The following is a 9,681-nucleotide window of genomic DNA, read 5'->3' on the forward strand; positions in this document are numbered from 1 at the left end:
GACGTTGAGGAAGGCCATGACACTGACCATTTTGCTGCAGGTGAGCAATTTGTAGATGACTAGTGGATGCCACATAGGTAGAAGAAGAGGAACCTCAAGAATCTCAGGAACAGTTTGTACCCCCACATCAGAAGCCTACCCAGCAGGAGGTAGGATCCTCTTCCTGGTCAACTGACCAATGGACCTGGGTACAAACTGAGTTGGGTGACTTAAGGATAGAGCAACAACGACAAGTCATCGAGCAAGCCCGACAGGGGGCAATGTTGGATGAGATGAGCAACATGATGCTACATTTTCCACACCCACCTCCTCAGTAGGGTACTGTGAGTGTCCTCCTTCACTCTTGTTCGCAAACATTAAGGCTAATGTTTAGTTCAAGTGTGGGGGAGATTTTATGTTTTTATTGTTATTTCCAGTATGGTTATTTTCAATATTTTTTTATTTTACTTTATTGCATTCTAGATTTTGTTTTTCTGTTTGAAGGTACATTATGCTGCGAGTGTTTCAAGTCTGTGGTGATATTGTGGAGTTAGTAATGATCACGACTGGGAATGGATGAAAGGATCACTCCACTTACCATTGCTTGTTGTGAAGGATCTCCCCAAGAAGTCAACACTGCTGAAAAAGAAAGATCGGACGCAACGTATACAGCTTAACCAACATAAGTGTCCTGTACATTCCGAAGTAAGGAAGAAGTCGCACCAGGCTAAAAAGTACTATGGATACTGTCAAAGCTTAACCAAACAGGGTGAGTCATAGAAAGCCAAACACATTGATCATCATGCGCGATATTCAGGTATGTCTTTATCACTCTAAATTTGCATAGACTCTCTGGGACTGTCACTGCATGATTACACACACTGAGGCACGTTGTTTGAAAAATTAACCTCGAGCCTTTCTAGCCGTCCCCAAATAATTTTATCCCTTGTAAACCCCATTTGAGCCTATATCCATTTGTTTGTTTAAACCCCGTAAATGTAACCCTTGTGCAAAACACTTCCTTGCCTTGTTTAGAGTCATGTTAATATTATTAAACTGTGTTGAAAAGCTAAGTTTTGGGTAAAACCCCCAAGAGTTCCAAGAGCCCAGGAACGTGCGAAAAAAAAGAAAAAAAAGTAAGTAAAGTAGAAAATCATCGAGAGAAAAAGAAAAATATATATATAAATAAACTCGAAGGTTCAAAAGAAGCACGGGCCAAAGAAGGGCACTCGATTGAAAAATAGAAAAAAAAAAGAGAAATCGAGCGAAAAACAAAAGAAAAACAAACCAACACAGTAAACATGATAGTAACATTGACTCTAAACCAAAAACCACTTGTTTCTCATTTTTGTTTGAATATCCACACCTTAACCCAAGCCTCGTTACAACCCGAAAGACCTTAAGAGTGTGTGTTGTGTGTAGGTGATATGAAAAGAGAGATTATTCAAACTTGTGAGCTGATATTGCATATTCTGAATTATGAGTGAAAACACTTAACCCCGAGAGAATTGGTGAGAATGTGATATAAGCTGATAGGTGAAACAGTGCTTTGAAGTGGAAGTGCGATTAAAAACTCACAAGGAAAAGCAGGACTTTTGGAAGGAAGAGGGAAGACGTTAGCGAATGATCTCAGCGGTGTTAGGAAACATAAAGAATCATGGGAGTGACACACAGTGTCATCTGAAACATTACTTGAGGACAAGCAATGAGCTAAGTTTGGGGTTGTGATCAGTCACCATTTGCATTAAGTTTTCGTTACTGATCCGACAAGAAACTGAGGATTTTGAGACACTGTGCAAGCATTTTTAGTACTTTTCAAGACGATTTTACTTTTGGTATAATAATTAAGCATTTCCATTCATTGTTACATTTTATTTATATTTTTGTGATTTTATGCGTGGGATATCTGTGTTTTTGTCCGACAGGTTCAGGTAGAAGAACCAGGGAACTCGGAGCAAGACAATGCGAGATTTCGGCAAGTAAATGAGTGGAAAACTCCGGTACAGGAGACCTGACACGACTACCCGTGTCACCTGACACGAGCCGTGTCAAGCAGAGAGAATGTGTCAAGGAAAACAGTAGCCTGACACGGCCACCCGTGTCAGCTGACACGGGCCGTGTCAGGCAACATCCCCAGCCGTGTCAAGGGGGCCATGGGTGTGTCACCATAATAGTAGGCTGACATGGCCACCCGTGTTAGCTGACACAGGCCGTGTCAGCCTAAGACCAAAAATTTCCCTTTTCATCGGGCTTTTAAATATCGGGCTTTCAGAGAGATTTTTGGACATGTCCACCTGTTGCTTGGAATTTTCATTATAAAAGAAGACCTTCTACCTAGAAAAAAATCATCTTGGAACAAGGCAAGACACAGTATTTTCAAGCAATCAAGTATTACAGAGAGCGAGGAGTTCAGAGAGCTGAAGGTTTTCATGAGCGGAAGCGATTGAAGATCAAAGTCATCCAAATACTTGTAATGTGTAATTGTTGTCTTGCATTTGTTTTGAACAATATGAGTAGCTAAACCCCCCAATGCTAAGGGGTGTCCCTGATTTAGAATTGTAACGGATTTGAGTTTACATTTGCATTTATAATATTATATTTACGGTAATCTTTTGATGTGTTTAATGCTTTCTCTTTCGGACCAATCGAGATTGTTTTGTAGTTATCAATTAGGCTGGACCGTCATTGATAAGGTTTTCATAAGGTTACTCTACAGTAGATATCACCTAGTTCTAGGGATACCCTGTATGAACAAGAGTATTCTTGATATAATAAAGCTTAACTTCACCTTCATTGCCTATGGACATAGAAATTAGGGTAGATTGATTAAAGGTTTTCTCACCAAGGACTTGAGAGAAAATACCCTTGAGAACTAGTAGTAATTGATATTTGTTGATGCAATAGTGACTCAGAGTTGTTACAGGGATAAATCATACACCTTCCCTAACATTGTTCCTTTTACCCTACAAACACTTATTTTCATTCTTATCTGTCTTTGCCTTTATTCTTATATTTTTACATCTAAAAACCAAATTAATACTTTTTGTTAATTGAATGATAATTTGAACTCAATATTGACGTGCAGTCCTAGAGATCGACATTCGGGGAATTTCCCCATTATTACTATAAAAGGCAAAATATTACACTTGCTATTTTCCCGATCAATGACCATAAAGACAGTTGATGGGTACTCCACGAAGCATGATGAAGGACATGAGTGACCTAGATAGAATTTGCCCATCCTGCGTAACAGGATAAATGTCTAAGGGCCCAATATTGAATTGGACAAGGATGACACGGTCTACGCCTTGTGTTCAATATAGACATAAGGGCAAAAGAGTAATTATACACACACGTATTATCACAAAAAATGGATTTGTCAGATCACATGACATTTTCATGCCTTGGGTAGCAGTGATGTGTTGCTAGATATCGCTCATTATTTATTATGTTAAATACGTGATTTAATATAATTGTCAATATCGCGAAAACCTACAAGGTCACACACAAAAGGACGAATTGACGAGAGATAGAGTAAATAAGGAACACTGTAAGGTACGATGCACTTATATGAATTATGGAATATCGTAAGGTACAAGGCACTTAAGTAGAATATGAAATATGGTAAGGTACCACGCGCTTAAGTGATTTTTTGGTATACCATAAGATATGGGCCACATACACTTAAGTGGGCTTTTTAGCTTACAGCCCACATAAGTGGTTCTATAAATAGAACCCTTGTGCATAAGCATTTCATTAGATGAAATTTCGTTTCTCTCTCTCTCTCTCTCTCTCTCTCTCTCTTACACACACACACATACACACACACACACACACACACACACACACACACACACACACTAAAAGCCTTCATTCGTAGCAGCTAGCATTGAGACTGAAGGAATCCGTTCGTGTGGACTAAGTAGAGGCGTTGTCACCATTCAACGTTCGTGATCAATCCTTAAATCAACACCAAATGTTTCAATCGCCACAAGAGGTAACGATTTCTATCATTAATCATGTCCATTCGTAAGGATCACTAAAGGAGATTTTTTTTAATTTCCGCTGCATTTTGGATCGCCATTCTCCTTCAGTTTAATCATTCAAAATTGGTTACTTATACTCATATATGATGCTAAGTAACCATATTTGATGAAATTGTAAAAATCTTAAATGTATAATAATTTAGTGTTGTTATATAACTCCCAGCTCAGGGAAAAACAAGAGATGAAGTTGATGACAACACAACAATATTTGAGTATTTTAGACTCTGAACAAACTAATGGATAATGTACTATTGAATTTTCACTTTGATTTACTTCTATAGTGAGTTTGAAATGATGTAATGTTGTGAACTGTTGTGATATACCATAACGTGAAATGCTCAAATTCTATATTTATATGCATTTTGTATTTGGATAGTATGAAATTATAATTTTCCTAGTTTTTTGTGGATGTACATATCATGCTAGTACTCATTTGCACTTCTATATAATGTTGAAAATGTGATTGAAATACTTCATGAAGTGACACAGGAAATAACCAATTAGATCCCGATAAAAAATAGAAATGGCAAAAATATTACACTCAATGTGCATTTGAGTATAATTGTATAGTACATAACATTGTTTTTAAGAATAAGATTTGGTTATACATTTATCCTTATGTTTTGATGATAAAAATTCATAGACTCTTAGAGAACAATTTTGTACCCTAATCAATTAGTTTAGTGTGTAGATACTAGATTCAAGCTCTAACTATGAATGAATGACATGTGATGTCATCAGAATCTGAACCTAGTGCACTCTGTTTATGAGATACATGGTTTACAAGATAATCAAGATTTGGATTTTGTACTTCAACACTTCTGAATCTACGTTCATCCAAAGCTTTTCAACTCTGATGCTTCTGATGCTGATATGTTATGAATCCTGACTTTCTCAATAACTCTGAATTGTGTCACCAGACTCTGAAGACCATATTCTGATGAAAAACCGTGTCTAGACTCTAAAGACCAAGGTTCTAAAGTTTCTCTCAACCAAATTATTAATCTTCTCTTATGCATGCTTCATCACCTAGCTATCAGAATCCCCTGAATATTGAAGATACGATCAAAAGGTTTTACGTAAGGAAAATAATACATAGTACAAGATCAAATATTCCTTCCACTCACCAATTTTGTGGGCGAAGGAGTGTACTATTGTACCATTTTGCCTCCCATTTTCTCAAGTCGTTATGCAAGGATACATATGCATTTTGGTATTCTAACTCTACCTTCCAACATATCTTTTCATTGCCTATATAACAGAGACTTGGAAGAATGAAACAAGGCGATGTTACACATTTTAAGAATTCATCATCTACGTGAATAATACACTTGTGAAATATTTTGAGAGAAAATAAAAACACACACTAGAACTTTTGTTCATACTCTTCATAGAATATATTTTATGTGAAAAACTTGTACCCGTTTGTGTATTCTGCTTTTTGAGAAGCACTTTGTAAACACACCTTTGTATTTTAATCAGTTCGATTGTATTTTCCTTGAGTGACTAGGGTTTAGTAAAAATACTCAAGAAGACATTGGCTGTAGGTCTTTGTGTTGTAATCAATTTGATTATAGTGGATTAAATCCTTGTTGATAAGGAAAAATCACCTTGTCGGATGGGCTGGAGGTAGCTTAGCTACAACGAACAGGATAAAAATAATTGTTACATTATTTTTGTTTTTTGTTTTCTGCTTGTTGTGTTGGGTTGAAACGGTTTTAATTTTTAGAAACCCAATTCGAACCCCATTTCTTGTGTTTCTTATCACCTTCAATTGACATCAGAGCTCCTATTCTGGTATTGATTACATATCAAAGACTTCACCGTATCAGATAAAGATATAGTTTGTGAAACACAATGACTGTTATCCCACCTCCAATTGCTCTTGTCACTGGCAGAGATCACTATAGTGTAAAACCTCTAGTTTTTGATGGATTTAAATTTGATTCCTAGAAAGATAGAATGTAAATTTTCTTTCTTGGTCATGACGTGAGTCTGTAGGATATGGTAGTTGATGGCTACATACATTCTATTGATGCTAGTGGTAACAAGATGGAAAGAAGAATGATTACGGATTAGTAAAAGAAAGATTATAACAATCATAATAAAGAAAGAACCATCTTGTTTAATGTTATTTCATACACTGATTATGAAAAGATCACTAACAGAGACATTGCAAAGTCTATATTTGATTCTCTAAGAATGACTCTTAAAGGCAATACAATAGTATGAAGCCTTCAAGATGGAAGACAAGAAACTGTCGAAAACATGTTCTCAAGGTTTCAGACTCTTATTGCAGAATTAAAGGTTCTTGACAAAGGTTATTCTAGTATAGATCATGTAAAGAAAATTCTAATAAGTCTACCCAAGAGATTGAGGCCTACGGTAACTGTGTTGATGCTTTCTAAGGATCTGAACAACAAAAATATGGAATAACTTATTAGTTCTTTGAGAAGTCATGGGATTAAGCTTAAAGAGAATAAACCTTAAACAAAAGTTAAATTAGAGGCTCTGAGGTCCATGGGAAAGTCTGAAAAGACTAAAGCTATTCAAGCTGAAGAAGATGAAGATTATGAAGAGGACTTAGAAAAAGATGAATTGTCTATTCTCTTCAGACGTGTCAATCAAATATGGAAGAAAATACAAAGCAATTTCAGAGGCTCCAGAAGGACAGGTGGACGCTCTGAGTCTACATCTGGACATAAGAAGTCAGGTGTTGGCAAGGAATTTATCTGCTTTGAGTTCAAGGAGCCAGGTCATTACAAGAATGGATGTCCTGTAAGAACAAAAATTGTTCTACAACAGATTCCAGGATTTTGATGATAACAAAGGATGAAACCAAAAATGGCACTCTAACGAAATTTCTCTAAGTGTGCATGACTCTGAACAAAAATAAAGAAATCTGAGCGCTTTATCAGATACAGAATCGAATCAGATACAAAGTATCAGAAGATCAGAAGCACCTGAAGAAGAAGCGCGCTCTAGAAGTTCTGACTCTGAGAAAAACAGCATAGCAGAATATCAGAAGCTCTAAACTTCCTCAGGAATCAACGCTGATGATCTAAAAGACCAGGACTATCAGAAGCTCTGATGTAACTCCAACACAAAATCTCAGATTAACAGAGTTAACGCAGATTCTGACGAAGGATCTCCTAATCCAGAAAGAGTAACGGCAACTACAACTTCAAATGGAAAGAAAATATATTTAGAAAGAAGTTATTCAGGGAGACAAATTTGTTATGGCAAGAAACACAAAAGTAATGGCATTAAACTCTCATCAAAGTCAAATATTCTGCCATCACTACAACGGTCTTTTCACCACTATATAAAGGACGACATACTTCATTGAGAGACACACCTGAACGCACAGAAAAACTCTACTCTCTCTCTCTCTATCTTTCACAAGCTGTTGCTCATACGTGAAATCACTTACTTGCTCTATTTGCTGTAATACTTGCTTTATCTTAGAAGCACTTTAAATTACAATTTTTCTATTGTTAAATTGATTTTGTTCCTCAAGTGACTCTGCGTAGTCTGTATGCTTGGGAGGACTAAGAGATCTTTCTCTTAGACGTTGGTTGTAATAATCTTTCAAGATTAGTGGATTAAGTCCTTTTTGAAGGCGAAATCACCTTGGCCGGGTGGATTGGAGTAGCTTTGTGTTATAAGCGAACCAGTATAAAATCCTGTGTGTTCTTATTACTGCAAAAGCGCTTATTTTTCAAAACAATTCAAACCCCCCTTTCTTGTTTTTCTCACCTTCAATTGGTATCAGAGCTTCGGCTCTGTTATTGATTTTCTAATAAAACACTTAACCGTGTAGAGAGATCCAGAACGAGAAAAACTATGGCCCACACAAATGAAAGAGACAGTTACAATGCTAAGCCTCCTGTCTTTGATGGAGAGAAATTCGATTACTGGAAAGATAGAATTGAAAGTTTCTTTCTAGGCTATGACGCTGATCTCTAGGACATTGTCACAGATGGATACAAACCTCCTGTAACAGATGCTGGAGTTGAAGTTCCCAGAAGTAAGATGTCAGACGATCAGAAGCGAGAATTCAAGAATCATCACAAAGCCAGAATGATACTTCTCAATGCCATATCTTACAACGAGTATGAAAAAATCACCAACAGGGAAACAGCTAAAGACATACTCGACTCACTGAGGATGACTCATGAAGGAAACTCTCAGGTCAAAGAAACAAAGGCTCTGGCTCTAATCCAGAAATATGAAGCCTTCAAAATGGAGGATGATGAAGCTATAGAGGTAATGTTCTCTAGATTCCAAACTCTTATTGCAGGTCTCAAAGTGCTAGACAAAGGATATACAAATGCAGACCATGTTAAAAAGATAGTCAGAAGCTTGCCAAAGAAGTAGAGACCCATGGTCACTGCCTTAAAGCTTTCAAAGGATCTGAATAACATCAGTCTTGAAGAGCTTGTCAGTTCACTCATAACTCATGAGATAGAGCTGGAGGAAGATGAGCCTCAAAAGAAGAACAAGTCTGTAGCATTAAAGTCCAGATCTGAAAAGCGCAAGTCTGACAGGAACAAAGCCTTCCAGGCTGAAACAGAAGATGCTGATGACTCTGAACAGGAAGATTCTGATGATGAAGAAGAATTGTCCCTCCTAATCAGAAGAGTTAAACAACTCTGGAAAAAGAGGAACAATAACTTCAGGAGACCAAGACCCAGAGGGGATCGATCAGAATCAACCTCAGAAGGTAAAACTAACAAAGATGTTACCTGTTATGAATGTAAAGAAACAGGTCACTACAGGAATGAATGTCCCAAATTAAAGAAAGACAGTTCCAGAAAAGAGAGCTTCAAGAAAAATTCCCTCAGAACCAAGAAGGGATTGATGGCTACCTGGGATGATAGTGAATCTGACTCATCAGAATCTGACTCTGATGAACAGGCCAATGTGGCGTTCATGGCTACCACATCCAGGAACACTTCAGATGAAGAATCTGAATCAGAAGAGGTATTTTCTGAACTCTCTCGATCTGACCTAGAATCATGTTTGTCTGAAACTCTTAGCTCATATCAGAAACTAAAACAAAAATTTAAAGCAATAAAAGGCTGTCTTGAAGAAAAATTTGAAGAATGTGGCAAACTTGAGACAACAATTCTAGAACTAAAAGATGAAAACAAAGTTTTGACATCACTAAGAGATGCAGCAAAGAAAAATTGTTTAAAACTGGAAGAAGCGTTATCTCAAGCTCCACAGACTTCAAACACGATAATTTATAAATACGAAAAAGCCTTTCAAAAGTTTCTGAAAAATGGGATAGGAAGGAGTGTAATGGCATCTATGATCTATGGAGTCAGTCAGAACAATAGAAAAGGAATTGGGTATGATCCTAAGGAAGATAAAACTTCTACTAGTGACCAACCTAAATCTCCATTTTCATATCACTACACACACACTCAAGAGCAAAAATTTGATAATGCTAGAAAACCCAAAGTGATAAGAAACTCTGGGAAAACTAATCATAAAGGACCCAAGAGACTCTGGGTACCAAAAGATAAGATTGTTTATGTTGCAGATATCTTATGCAGCAAAGTTCAAACACCAGTCATGGTACCTGGACTCTGGATGCTCGCGACACATGACGGGAAGAAAATCTATGTTCCAAAGCCTGGAACTTAAA

At 37.0% G+C, this 9,681-nt stretch overlaps 1 non-coding gene across 1 annotated transcript; it reads right to left on the reverse strand.

Annotated features, from left to right (window-relative positions):
• Positions 1-4,160: 4,160 nt before the first annotated feature.
• LOC127134264 (small nucleolar RNA snoR97) lies at positions 4,161-4,267 on the reverse strand. Its single transcript, XR_007808016.1, has one exon. It is a non-coding gene; the product is annotated as a small nucleolar RNA snoR97 (small nucleolar RNA).
• Positions 4,268-9,681: the final 5,414 nt, after the last annotated feature.

Source organism: Lathyrus oleraceus, chromosome 3 (assembly GCF_024323335.1).
Source record: "Lathyrus oleraceus cultivar Zhongwan6 chromosome 3, CAAS_Psat_ZW6_1.0, whole genome shotgun sequence".
NCBI classification, from domain to species: domain Eukaryota; kingdom Viridiplantae; phylum Streptophyta; class Magnoliopsida; order Fabales; family Fabaceae; genus Lathyrus; species Lathyrus oleraceus.